General features: G+C 44.2%; 1 protein-coding gene across 2 annotated transcripts in view; it reads right to left on the bottom strand.

Annotated features, from left to right (window-relative positions):
* Window positions 1–9,896, bottom strand: part of TNXB (tenascin XB) — a 74,620-nt gene extending 64,724 nt beyond the window's left edge. For both annotated transcript variants that reach the window (XM_083160129.1, XM_083160130.1), the window contains exon 1: window positions 9,640–9,896. The gene's annotated coding sequence lies outside the window, so the exon portion shown is untranslated. The remainder of the gene's footprint in view (window positions 1–9,639) is intronic.
* Window positions 9,897–13,911: the final 4,015 nt, after the last annotated feature.

Below are 13,911 nucleotides of genomic sequence, written 5' to 3'. Positions count from 1 at the left end.
ATAGAAGGATTATATTGATATTTATAATAACGGACTTCATTCTAAAAGCAATATACATTTTGTCCTGTAGACGCTTTTGTGATGAAAACAACAGCGGTACTCTGATGATGAGAGTTGCTTTGCTATAAAGGGGATTATTACATCAACAGTGTCTAGGTCGATAATCAAACGGTCGACTGCTATTGGTCGACAGTCAAAAGGTCGTCACAAAGAAAAAAATTGACATGCATTAAGTCAGCATGGCCAATAGGTCGACACACAATCTAAAGTTTCGACATGAAAAATTCAACATGGAAAAAGGTAAAAATTATTATTTTTTAAAACCGACTTGTTCTTACTTTATAATCCCAGTGGGGGTAGAGGGAGAATAAAATAGCGTGCCCAAATCAGCGAGTACAACGTTGACCTATGACATAGACACCCAATGTTGATTTTTTTTCCATGTCGACATTTTGCTTGTGTTGAACTTTTAATCATGTGTCGACCTTTTGACTGTTGACCAATAGTGGTTGACCTTTTGACTAGACAAAGTTGACCTGTTATAAAGTTATTGCACAGAAAACCTGACCTGGGGCCTTATTCTGGTTGGAGCGGCCGGGCCGTACGCGCACGTCCCGGGGTTTTTTATGATCTGCGCATGCGTACATTCGCTAATGCGCAGGCGCGAACACTCCACAACGCTTACGGACGGGTCTCTACGTGCGAAAAAACCTGTACGCGAGTGTACGGGCATTGGGGGCGGCATAGGGGCGTGATGAGGGGTGCGGCCGAAATAATGAGGGAAAATGGGCGTAAATATGGGCGTACACGGGGGTGTGCACCAAAAATGAGCGGTGCTACTACCGCACGATCGACTAAAGCACCGTTCATTTCGGACACAAAACAGGCGGCCGCCAACCGCCATCTCAAACCACCCCTACAGATACCGCATGTCAGCGTGCGCCTGGGTTAGCTAATTTACGCGGATTACTACCAAACACATACACCTGAATGTAATAACCAATGCTGCAGTCTATTAAGTCCAAACCATGATTTCACTACCTGCAAGCCACACACAGCACTCTAACACATTGGAAGCTTATCTTTCTATACTTCTCGACATTTAAAGGTTTGTTTAAATTGAGGTAAGAATCTTTGTAAGACCTGCTTATATATGCTAAGGTAGGTATTTGTTAAACAGTTATACACATTCACTACGTGCTTTCATAGACTTTACACAGTAGCACACTCAATCGACACAAGTCGACATGTGTCGACGTGTTCACTCTAATACAAACATAGGTTTTGTATTTATGATACAATAACATAAACCACATCTAACACCTACAAAGGATGTTTCAGCAATGTTTTAATCCCATGGCCACTATTTTGCACATTAATTAATTCAATCAATTAATTAATTTTCATAATTATAGTTGAAAGGCAACATTTGCAGGTCCATATATATGAAGGGTATGTCAGCGTACACGGACGTACGCTCACTCTCACGAGCGGTGACATAAGCTGACTTTTCTATTGAAAACAATAGGGACCCGTCCGTGCAAGCTGGCGTACGCTCAGATCTCCGCAAGAAGGCGGTGGGAAGACGGACGAGAGACGTCCGTAAACGGCGGCGTACGCTCAGTTGTACGCCAGTTGTCGGAGTGTAAGGGCTGGCCCGTCCGTGTACGTTGGCGTACGCTCATTAGTACGCCACTCCCCTTCTACGTTGTTTATGCCCGTACGTATGCGGCAGAGTTGTGGGTGGACTTAACCCCAACGGCCGCGTACGGCTAGCGTACGGTAATTGCGAACGTACGCACGTTTGGCCGCTCCGATCAGAATAACCTCCCAAGTAATGTTTATCCCAGTTTGGCCACTAGGGGCACTGTTCAGTTGCAGCATTACATGTACTGTATACAGAGGTTTTTCTTTTCCAGCCGGCATTAGCGATTATCGGTTCCTATTGTTATATTCTCCTAATACATTGCTTTATCTTCATTTTCCTTTTTTTGGTGTTGTTTTTTCACTCTATCAACCTGTATAACATCCAAACTTGGTTGTTTGTTTTTGTTGCCTTTGGACAAGACACAAACTACTGTGGAGATTCAGCTGTCTCCAGGGCGCACAGCTGAGAGGTGTCGTGTCCAAAGGCAGCAGCGGTTAGATACTGTAAATAAAGCAATGCAGTTACAGGGTGGCATGCACAGACAGATAAAGAGGTGACTTAACGCTCCAATAGAATTGCAAATATATACAGTACTGTTGTGTATTTTGTCCAAATTACTAGATAGTAATGGTGGAAACAAAATGTTTACTATAGGTGATACGTTGTAATGTTTACATTTTCATAAAAATAATTTTGATTTTTACATTTTTTATTGCCTACAGAAACTATTCACATAACAAAGATCTAATGCTCTTACTGTAAAAAATCCTTTCTTATAGCTGAAGAGGGGATGGGAGAACAGATGACCTGGTGTCTCACCATGAAAAGATTGCTAACAGAAATGATTTGCCTTATATTTTAATAGAACAAAGATCTAATGCTCTTACTGTAAAAAATCCTTACTTGTAACTGAAGATAAGATGGGCGAATAAATTACCTGGTGTCTCAACATGAAAAGATTGCTTATACCCCTTTCAGACATACGGCAAAATCCCGGGATTTTTCACGTGCACGCGCACAATCCTGGGACTAGGGTATGTCTGAAAGGCTCTACCCGGGATTTTAGTCCTCTAAAATCCCGGGTCCTGCGCACCTGCAATGGACCCGGGATTTTTAAAAACCCGGGTTTGAACCGGGTCTAAAATCCCGGGTAGTATGTCTGAAAGGGGTATCACAGAAATGATTTTTATATTTTAATAGAACAAAGATCTAATGCTCGTACTGTAAAAAATCCTTACTTGTAGCTGAAGACAGGATGGGAGAACAGATGACCTGGTGTCTCACCATGAAAAGATTGATTGCAGAAATTATTTGCCTTATATTTTAATAGAACAAAGATCTAATGCTCTTACTGTAAAAAATCCTTACTTGTAGCTGAAGACGGGATAGGAGTACAGATGACCTGGTGTCTCACCATGAAAGCATGTCTCAGTGTCTAATGTAGTGCAGCGTTTCCAGGATAAACAATCCGTCAATGAACACCTTTTTTTCCTTATAACTCATTTATATTCCATTTCCATTATTAATATTGCTGGCTGTCTCTGAACTATTTCAGTTATATAATTTGTGCCCTGCGTCCAAAACCACCCGGTGACTCTTCAATAATGCCTTTCCCAAAAACCGAGAGGAGCCCAGCTGTCACTTTATCCATATTTCACTGGGCTGGGGATGCATTTTCTAACTTCACAGTTTTCAGTCACTTTGTGACACTATGAACAACTCTCTTCCACGAGCAGGGCCCTCCCTACCATAACACGTACTTAGCCGGCCAACCGTGTGTGTCCCTGCATGCTCGGTTTCGCATATCTCATAATTGTATTAATGTATTTATTTAGATGACAGCAAGCCAGCTTGCGGCTCCTGCTCATCAGCCGTTGTGGAACTACAAATCCCAGCAGGATGGCTGGCTTTCCACCACAGCCTCAAGGCCATAGGTTGCCCTTCTCTAAATGACATAACTGCATGTACAAGGCAAACATTACTATATCACTCTCGTCAGCAGGTCATTAACATTAATGAAGAGTTTATAAAGTAATGGAAAGCAGCCTGAACTTCCCTGATTGCATCCGAGTAGAATTATGTTCCGCTCTTGGCAAACGCTCTGCTGTAAATTCCATAGCCAGAGATATAGCCAAGTACAGTCCCGTGCAGCTTGTATTATTACATCTATACTTATATATACTGTAATAGCAATAAATATACTATATACAGTGGCAGAACTAGAAATGTTGCACCCCCCTGACAAAAATAAAAATTCTGGCGTCCTACCCCCCCACCACCTTACATTGTTATAATTTTTTTTCACCTAAATGCTCGTTGCCAGGGGTTACATGCTCATTGGCAGGGGTTACATGTTCATTAGCAGGGGTTAAATGCTCATTGCTAGGGGTTTCATGCTCGTTGCTAGGGGTTACATGCTCATTGCTAGGGGTTACATGCTCATTGCCAGGAATTACATGCTCATTGCCAGGGGTTACATGCTCATTGCCAGGGGTTACATGCTCATTGCCAGGAGTTTCATGCTCGTTACCAGGGGTTACATGCTCATTGGCAGGGGTAACATGTTCATTGCTAGGAGTTTCATGCTCGTTGCTAGGGATTACATGCTCATTGCTAGGGGTTACATGCTCATCGCTAGGGGTTACATGCTCGTGGCCAGGGCTTTCATACTATTTTCCAGGGGTTTCTTATTTATTGCCAGGGTTATTTGCTTGTTACCAGGGAGTAACATGCCCATTGCCATAGGGTTAATTGCTTGTTGCATCAGGCATGCCCACCCTCCCGGAATGGCCAGGAGGCTACAGAAAATCGAGTCTCCCTCCTGGCCCCTTGGAAAAGGTGGGCAAGCCTCCCGTATGCCCCGGATCTCCCAGACCCTCCTCGCATCTCCCTGACATTTGCTTTTAAATACCACAATTTAATACCACTTTTCAGGGAGGGGCTAAAATGATGCAATTTGCAATTAGTCCCACCCCCTCCTCAGAGACTTGAGATCAGTCCTGCCCCCACAAAGGTCTGCTGATAAAAATAGGTAAGCCTGGTTTACATACTCTTTGCCAGGGGCAACACATATAATCCAGGGGCAACATATATATATATATATATATATATATATATATATATATATATATATATAACTTTTCAAGGGCTCCAGGTTCTATGTATGTATGCTACTAAAGCCCAGATAGTCGGCATATTAATGTATTGGGGACTGGTTATATAGAGACATAGGCCCTTATTCAGATCTGATCGCAGTACACATTTGTTCTCAAAATTGGCAAAACCATGTGCGCTGCAGGTGGGGCAGATGTAACATGTGCAGAGAGAGGTAAATTTGGGTGGGGTATGTTGAAACTGAAAACTAAATTGCAGTGTAAAAATAATGCAGCCAGTATTTACCCTGCACAGAAAACAAAATAACTCACACAAATCTAACAATCTCTGCACATGTTACATCTGCCCCACCTGCAGCGCACATGGTTTTGCCCATTTTGAGAACAAATGTGTACTGCGATCAGATCTGAATAAGGGCCATAGAAACATTGACAGCAGATAAGATCCTCATCCAGTCAGCCCATCAGAACATTGCCAAGGCACACCATGCGATCCCCCACAGGGCAAAACACATTGCCCCCACAGGAAAAAAAACAAACCTATTGGCCCCCATATAAAAAACAATCACACTGGTCCCCACAGGTAACAAAAATCGAATACATTGGCCCTTTACATGAAGAGACCAGTAAACAACAGTTGAACTGGTGGTGAGTGTAAACTAGTTCGGGCATCTCTAGATCTGGGGCGCACTTGAGAGCTGAAGACCCACTAGTGTGCCGCGGCACAGGGGTTGGAAACCGCTGCCTTACATTATAGACTAGTGTCATTTAAGATATGTGATGGGGGAATTGATAGTTATAATCTTACAGACACGGGGATACATTTACTATAAATGAAGAGTTGCTGTTGCCCATAGCAACCAATTAGATTGTTTCTCGTTTCCCTATTGCATCCTAGAAAATGATAGACAGGATCTGATTGGTTGATATGGGCCAAACTTTAATATACTTACTTCTAGAAATGGCTGGAGCATAATATGAGATTTGAGATTTGTACACCATGGAACTCGTAACCAGCCCCCCCCCCCATTTCTGCGCCCGTCATTTGGTACCCTTGGTCAGTGCGCTTTAGCACGCCGTTACTAAGGGCCTGATTCAGGCACGCTCACTAGGCAGCGTATATTTGCTGCCTAGCAATCAGGTAAGTGCCGCACCGATGATAAGTCAGTGAATACTAACTTTTATTTCCGTCAGAGCAAGAACAATGGGGAAGGGGCCGAATTCATGCAGGTGTGAATCAGCCCCAAAGTATGGAATTATCGTCTCACAGTGGGCCAGATTCTCTAAGCTTCAATAGTGATAAAATGGAGAGTGATAAACAGCCAGCCAATCAGCTCCTGCCTGACATTTTTCAAACACAGTCTGGGACATGGCAGATAGGAGCTGATTGGCTGGCGGTTTATCACTCTCCATTTTATCACTTTTGAAGCTTAGAGAATCAGTGTTTCCAAATAGGGGTTGTTGTATCAAGCAGTAAAACAGGTAGGAAGAGGACCAGTAGGGAAGTTACCCATAGCAACAAATCATTATCCAGCAGATTCTATAAAATGATAGGTCGCAGTTGATTGGTTGCTATGGAAACTTCTCCACTGTCCACTGTCACTGCTTGATACATCGGGTATATTTACTAAAGCTTCTATAACAATGAAAAGATGTGATGCTGCCCATAGTGACCAATCATATTGTGTCATATCATTTTCTAGGATGTAATAGAGAAATTAATCTGATTGGTTGCTATAGGCAACTTCACCTCTTTTCATTTTTATAAATTGAGGTGTATACCCTGCAGACTGTGATGGATACATATGCCGCTCAGCACCTGCCATGGGCTAGAACAGAGGTTCCCAAACACACCTCAGCAGTCCAGGTATTAAGCATATCCAGGTTTAGCCACAGGCAACTTAATTATTACCTCATGTATTTTTCGTGCAAACAGAGGACGCCTTTAGCCAAACAACATGAGCTGTACTTGGATAGTCCGATAATGACCATCGGTCTAAAATTGCGGCATTACAGCTTTTTCTGCGGCTGAAATATTATCGTTGCTAATAGAATACCTAATACACCCCTCAGCCCCTCATACAATGTTATGTGGATTGTAAAATACGGCGTCATCCGATATCTCCCCTCTTCCAAGTATTCACCACTGGCCCAGTCTCCTGAGTGCAATAGATGTACGCCGCAGAACATGTATCAGGCGGCAATGCCCGCACGGTCCTCGGGACTCTCCTCCTGGGTATACATGAGAGTACGGGGTCATAGGGTAGACACACATTATGTCGACCACTGAAGGTCAACATCTCAAGTAGGTCGACATGGCTAAGGTCTAAGTCGACACAAGCATTAGGTCGACAATGGGAAGGTCGACATGAGTTTTTGTCCCGAATGTCAACATAGTCGCCATGGACACCGTCTAAGTGTACGTGTTCCCTCACATGGCTCGCCATGCTTCGGGCGCACTAATATATTCTCCCACCCGCTGTAGTGGATGGTAGGATATGAAATACTGCCTGTCAACTTATACGTTCCTGCACCTCTTTCCCTAATCAACAGCACGGACGGTGTAATGGTTAGCATTACTGCCTCACAGCACTGAGGTCATGGGTTTGATTCCCACCATGGCTCTAACTGTGCAGAGTTTGTATATTTTCCCCGTACCTGCGTGGGTTTCCTCCGGGTACTCCGGTTTCCTCCCACAATTCAAATACAGGTAGGCTCCCAAAAAATGTAACCCTAGAATGTCTGTGTGTGCGTGTACATGTGTGGTAGGGAATATAGATTGTAAGCTCCACTGGGGCAGGGACTGATGTGAGTGTTCAAATGTTCTGTGTACAGCGCTGCGGAATATGTGTGCGCTATATAATAAACTGTTAATAAATAATAATAATAGCTCATCAGTTATATCCCCTGTACACTGCAGCCTCATAGATACAAATGATCATCTCTGTCCCTCCTGTGTTACGCGTGTGGTTTATTGAGTATAATTATCTCCTTTACAACATTAGAGCATAGAGCTTAGAACTGTCACATAATATATTAATAGTATTTTAACCCTTTCAGGTCCAGCGTCTAGTCGGACTCAACAGCCCTAGCGCTAGCAGCAGATCCGGCGGTGAGACACTTTAGCCTAAGAACATTAACATCGTTCAACAATCAATGTAGACCATTTTTGAAGAAAAAACAAACAATTAATTTAACATTTAAACCAGACTGTTTGAATTGCAAAAAAAAAAAAAATTGGACTGCAAAGGGTTAAAACTGCTCTGTGCACCCCAAATCTGTATCCAAGACTCTTATGTACATTCTGTGAGCAAGATTCCATAGAACCCCCTTATTTTAACTGGGAATCTATACGTCCCAGTAGTCTGTTCCCTGCCAGCCAAACTTGTGCGGGTAACGTAGTTGCATCTGGCATGTTGGCGACTCTGGATGCCAGCCCACGCTGATAGCGCCGTTGCAGGAGACTGACCCTTATTAGTTTGGCACAGAAGATCAGCCACACTCAGTTTTTACATTTATAAGATAAAACAGACTCCTGTCTTATTGTTTGTAACGGAATACAGAGATTTCCCGGGTATTCCCCGCTGCCCCAATAACACTGGCACAAATAGTTATATATGGTCATTTAGCTGTGTGCGATGTTTATTTATATATATAAACTAAAACTGAAATGTCTATAGGATATGTAGCTCTATGGAGAAGTGACGGGGAGGGGGGGGGGGGTGGTTTCAGGGCAATAAACCCCCCTTTGCAACATTTATTTATTTACTATTTATATAGCGCATATATATTTCACAGCGCATTACAGAGAATATTTGAACATTCACATCAGTCCCTGCCCCAGTGGAGCTTACAATCTATATTCCCTACCACATATACACGCACACACACAGACATTCTAGGGTTATTGCTGTTAGGAGCCAATTAACCTACCAGTATATTTTACATATTGTGGGAGGAAACCGGAGTACCCGGAGGAAACCCACGCAAGCACGGGGAGAATAAACAAACTCCGCACAGTTAGGGCCACTGTGGGAATCTAACAAATGACCTCAGCGCTGTGAGGCAGTAATGCTAACTTGCGCTTATAGAAAAAGAAAATATTTAAATAACCAGACCACATGCCAGCCATCATGATTAACTCCTGTATAATATCACCCAAATAACTTCCCGAAATCCAGCCAAAATAAATTAGCGCTGCATGTAACCACATTAAAATAATTAACTGATGTGGTGGGACCAAGCTCATACCCCAGTCACTACTGCTACTGCCAGACTGCCTGACTCCAAATTCACTTGTATACCAATAGTTTATTAAATGAAACACGATCCGGACATTATGTCGACACAAGCCGAAGAACGTGGGAACGGTAAAGTGGTCCGAACCACGACGAGTGAAGCAAGCTTGCAGTACACTTATTTGGGGACTACGTACTTAAATATACAAAGTGTCATCAAATGAAGTGAAGAACACACGTCAACTTTTTCCGAATCAATCTTTTGCTTGTGTCAACATTTTTCTGATGCCGACATAAAACTAGGGTTGTGGTGGGGCAGATAAAATCTAAAAAATATATGTTTTACGTATTGACCCCAATGTATGTGTTTTTAAGTTGTATGTCTCAATTAAAACTTCAGAGTTATCACAACTGTGTTCCTGTGACCCGTCCAGCCTGGTTACATGGTACACGCTGCCATACAGCTGCAAATGTTCACTCATTCTTCTCACTGCCCAGAACTTTATTACAGTTACTGTAAATACTCCACCGCTTGTCTCAGAACATGAGTAATGAACGACATGTATAATACCTGTAGGATTCCAGCTGTACTGGAGAACATGGAATTATTATATATCACATAGTAAGGTTGGTCACTTACCTGTTGCAGGTATAGAATTTCTGTGCAGGGTCAAATACAGTCAGACCTTTCTCGGTGTTGTGTCGGTACCTCACCCCCTGGTTCTGCCACTTAGTAAGTCACCCCTCCACCTGCAGCAGTCTCCGCATGGATAACACTCTCACAGAAGACAGATGTTTCTGTAATCTCCCTGTGGTGGGGTGTATGTGACTCGCAGCCCTGTGTGTGCAGTTGTCATCCACTCTGTCTGACTCCCTGTATTCTGGGTAGCTGCTCAGATGACTGACAGATGGAGAGAGTGAGAAAGGGAGAAGGGAGGGAGAGATATGTCCAAGTTATGATGTAATGGTAAAATCACTGATACACATCTGTAATGACATCAATTCGTTTTACAGCCCTCTCTTGGCTTCACGGTCCTTTCCCCCCTTCAGCACTTCTCTTATCCTCTGCTTCTCTCACTCGTTTTATTCTTTCCCCTCCTCTCTCTTCTCTTTCTTCTACAACCCTGTGTTTTCTTATTCTCTCCATTTTCTCTGGCCCCATACGTACAGCCGCCCACCCGTATAGTGCAGGTTTTACTGTAACCTCACTTCTCTTTATTCTGTAAAATCATTGGATTTATTGTATTCACTTTTACTACCTGTGAACGTTCCCTATTGTCCCCTTACATCGTTTTCACCCGAGAACATAAGATACTCAGTTTCTACATTTATACATATAAATATAAGGTACTTGTGAGTTATCCGGGCGTCCGATTTTTTGATTGTATGCCTTAAGTTAAGGCATACAATCAGATGCGATGCGATGCGATATCGCATCGCATCGCATCGCATGCGACCATCGGATGCGATGACCCGATTTTTCCATAGGAATCAATGTTAAAATGATTCCTATGGAAAAAGGGGTCCTTTTCATACCCCTACTATCCAAGTGGGCATGGAGTTGGATATAAACCTGTGGCGAGCGTAGCGAGCCACCGAGCCCGAAGCGTGGCGAGCGAAGCGAGCCCCGCGAGGGGACGGTATTCCGTGTCCCCTCGCGGGGCTCGCTACGCTCGCCACGCTTCGGGCTCGGTGGCTCGCTACGCTCGCCACAGGTTTATATCCAACTCCATGCCCACTTGGATAGTAGGGGTATGAAAAGGACCCTTTTTCACATTGAATTCCATGTTAAAATGGACTCAGTCCATTTTAACATTGATTCCTATGGAAAAATCGGGTCATCGCATCGCATCGCATCGCATCGCATCCGATGGTCGCATGCGATGCGATGCGATGTCCCGATCCGACCCGATTTAAAAATCGGACGCCCGGATAACTCACAAGTACCAAATATAATACTTATATATAATACTCTTTCCTTCTGCACACATTGCACAAACTGACCTCTCCCTCCTTACAGATCCCACCAGTGCCAGATTAAGCCTTTGGGGGGCCCGGGGCACTTTAGACAGGGGGGCCCCCTTGCCCTTGTCATTACTGGCATGGGGGAATATTACACTGTCAAAACACAGAGTAAAGGCAGTATAATCTTTGTTTATAATCATTTCTTTAAGTGCAGCACCCAGGCAGTTGTCATATGTACCTTGGAGTGCCGGTAACCACGCATCTATTTATATATATATATATATATATACACAGACACACACACACACACATACATACCACATGAAAAGCCTGTATTTGTCCCTCTGCACCTTACTCTGTAGGATACCTCACAGTCCCAGTGCTGCCTCTGATTAAAAACCCTCCCATGACTAGGCTGCTGCTGCTGTTCTTCATGGGCCTGAGAAGCATGTAACGAGCTCCACCAATCAGAGCTCAGCACAAACGTCTCAGCCTCTGCCCTCTGGTGCAAAGTGTCATGGGACTTAGTCAACTCTCAGTAATGCATTGAACACTTGTGCAGTCAGTGTACCTTGGCTCCCGTTGCTCAGCACCATTAATCATTGTCACATTGGCAGATAGGTGAAGCTGCAGCACTACCCCACTCCCATGCACAAAACAATTTTTTTTTTTAAATACATGCCAACCACAGGGGGGCCCTAGCTAGAGGGGGGCCCAGGGGTACTGACCCCTTGTGCCCCCATTATAATCTGGCCCTGGATCCCACCACACTCTCTCCTTCCTCATAGATCCCTCCACACTCTCCCCTTACTCATAGATCCCTCCACACTCTCTCCTTCCTCATAGATCCCTCCACACTCTCTCCTTCCTCATAGATCCCTCCACACTCTCTCCTTCCTCATAGATCCCACCACACTCTCCCCTTACTCATAGACCCTGCCACACTCTCCCCTTCCACATAGATCCTGCCACACTCTCCCCTTGGACATAAATGCCATCACACTCTCCCCTTCTAAATAGATCCCGCCACACTCTCCTTTCTCTTGGATCCTGCAACATTCTCACCATCCTCACAGATCCCACCACACTCTCACCTTCCTCACAGATCCTGCCACATTCTTTTCCTCCTCATATATGTCACACCACACTCTCACCTTCCTCACAGATCCCACCACACTCTCACCTTCCTCACAGATCCCACCACACTCTCTTCCTCCTCATATATGTCACACCACACTCTCACCTTCCTCACAGATCCCACCACATTCTCTCCTTCCTCACTGATTCCACCATCCAGACCTAGAAGCTGGGTAACCAGTGGCTGTACAGCTGTTGGGAATCTATACGCCCCAGTGCTCTATTCCCTGCCAGATAAATGTATCAAGATAATTTTGTTGCATCTGGCATGTTGGCGGCTCTGAATCACAGCCCATACTGATAGCGCATGGCAAGAATGCTGACACTTATTAATGAACTGTGCTTGGCACAGAAGACGGCTCAGCCTCTTTTCGATTTTGCATGGTGCAATAAATAAATACAACTTTTTTTACTGAATAATAATGTATTCTAGTGTTGTATTTTACTCAATACTGTGTATAGTGTTTATGCATAAAAAGATCCCACCACGTTCTCACCTTCCTCACAGATTCCACCATACTCTATCCTCCGTTAAAGATCCCACCTCAGTCTTATGCTGGCCACACATCAGACCAACTGTCCTCCAACTATCCAACTAGTTGGTTGGATGGAATAAAAACCTGGTACTGGATAGGAGCAAATGTAATTTGTAATTAAGTCATTTGTTTCCCAAATCTGAAAATGGACAACAACTGTCATTCAGACAACGTACTGTAGTTGAACCTATTTGATTTAAACAATTTCACTGAATGTTTTTGTCCATTCTCCTGAGTTTGTGAGCAAATTGCTTATTGGCATTTGCCCCCATACAGTACCAGATTTTCAGTCCAACCAACCAGCTAGTTGGATGGTTGGAGGATGGAGGCCTGATGTGTGGCCAGCATTACCCTCTTCAAAGTTCCCACTAAATTCTCACCCTCCTCACAGATCCCACTACACTCTCACACTTCTCAAGATCCCACCTCACCCTCCTCACAGATCCCACCGCACTCTCTCCCTCCTCAAAGTTCCCACCACACTCTCACCTTCCTCACAGATCCCACCACACTCTCACCTTCCTCACAGATTCCACCACACTCTCACCTTCCTCACAGATCCCACCACACTCTCTCCCTCCTCACAGTTCCCACCACACTCTGACCTTCCTCACAGTTCCCAACAAAATCTCACCCTCCTCAGAGATCCCACCACTCTCTCACCTTCCTCACAGATCCATCCACACTCTCACCTTCCTCACAGATCCATCCACACTCTCCCCTTCCTCACAGATCCCACCACACTCTTACCCTCCTCATGGATCCCACCACACTCTCCCCTTCCTCACAGATCCCACCACACTCTTACCCTCCTCACGGATCCCACCACACTCTCACCTTCCTCACAGATCCCACCACACTCTCTTCCTCCTCATATATGTCACACCACACTCTCACCTTCCTCACAGATCCCACCACATTCCCTCCTTCCTCACTGATTCCACCATCCAGACCTAGAAGCTGGGTAACCAGTGGCTGTACAGCTGTTGGGAATCTATACGCCCCAGTGCTCTATTCCCTGCCAGATAAATGTATCAAGATAATTTTGTTGCATCTGGCATGTTGGCGGCTCTGAATCACAGCCCATACTGATAGCGCATGGCAAGAATGCTGACACTTATTAATGAACTGTGCTTGGCACAGAAGACGGCTCAGCCTCTTTTCGATTTTGCATGGTGCAATAAATAAATAAAACATTTTTTACTGAATAATAATGTATTCTAGTGTTGTATTTTACTCAATACTGTGTATAGTGTTTATGCATAAAAAGATCC

Source organism: Crinia signifera, chromosome 9, assembly GCF_055691185.1.
Source record: "Crinia signifera chromosome 9, ASM5569118v1, whole genome shotgun sequence".
NCBI lineage: Eukaryota > Metazoa > Chordata > Amphibia > Anura > Myobatrachidae > Crinia > Crinia signifera.
This window is presented reverse-complemented; position numbering and strand designations above follow the sequence as displayed.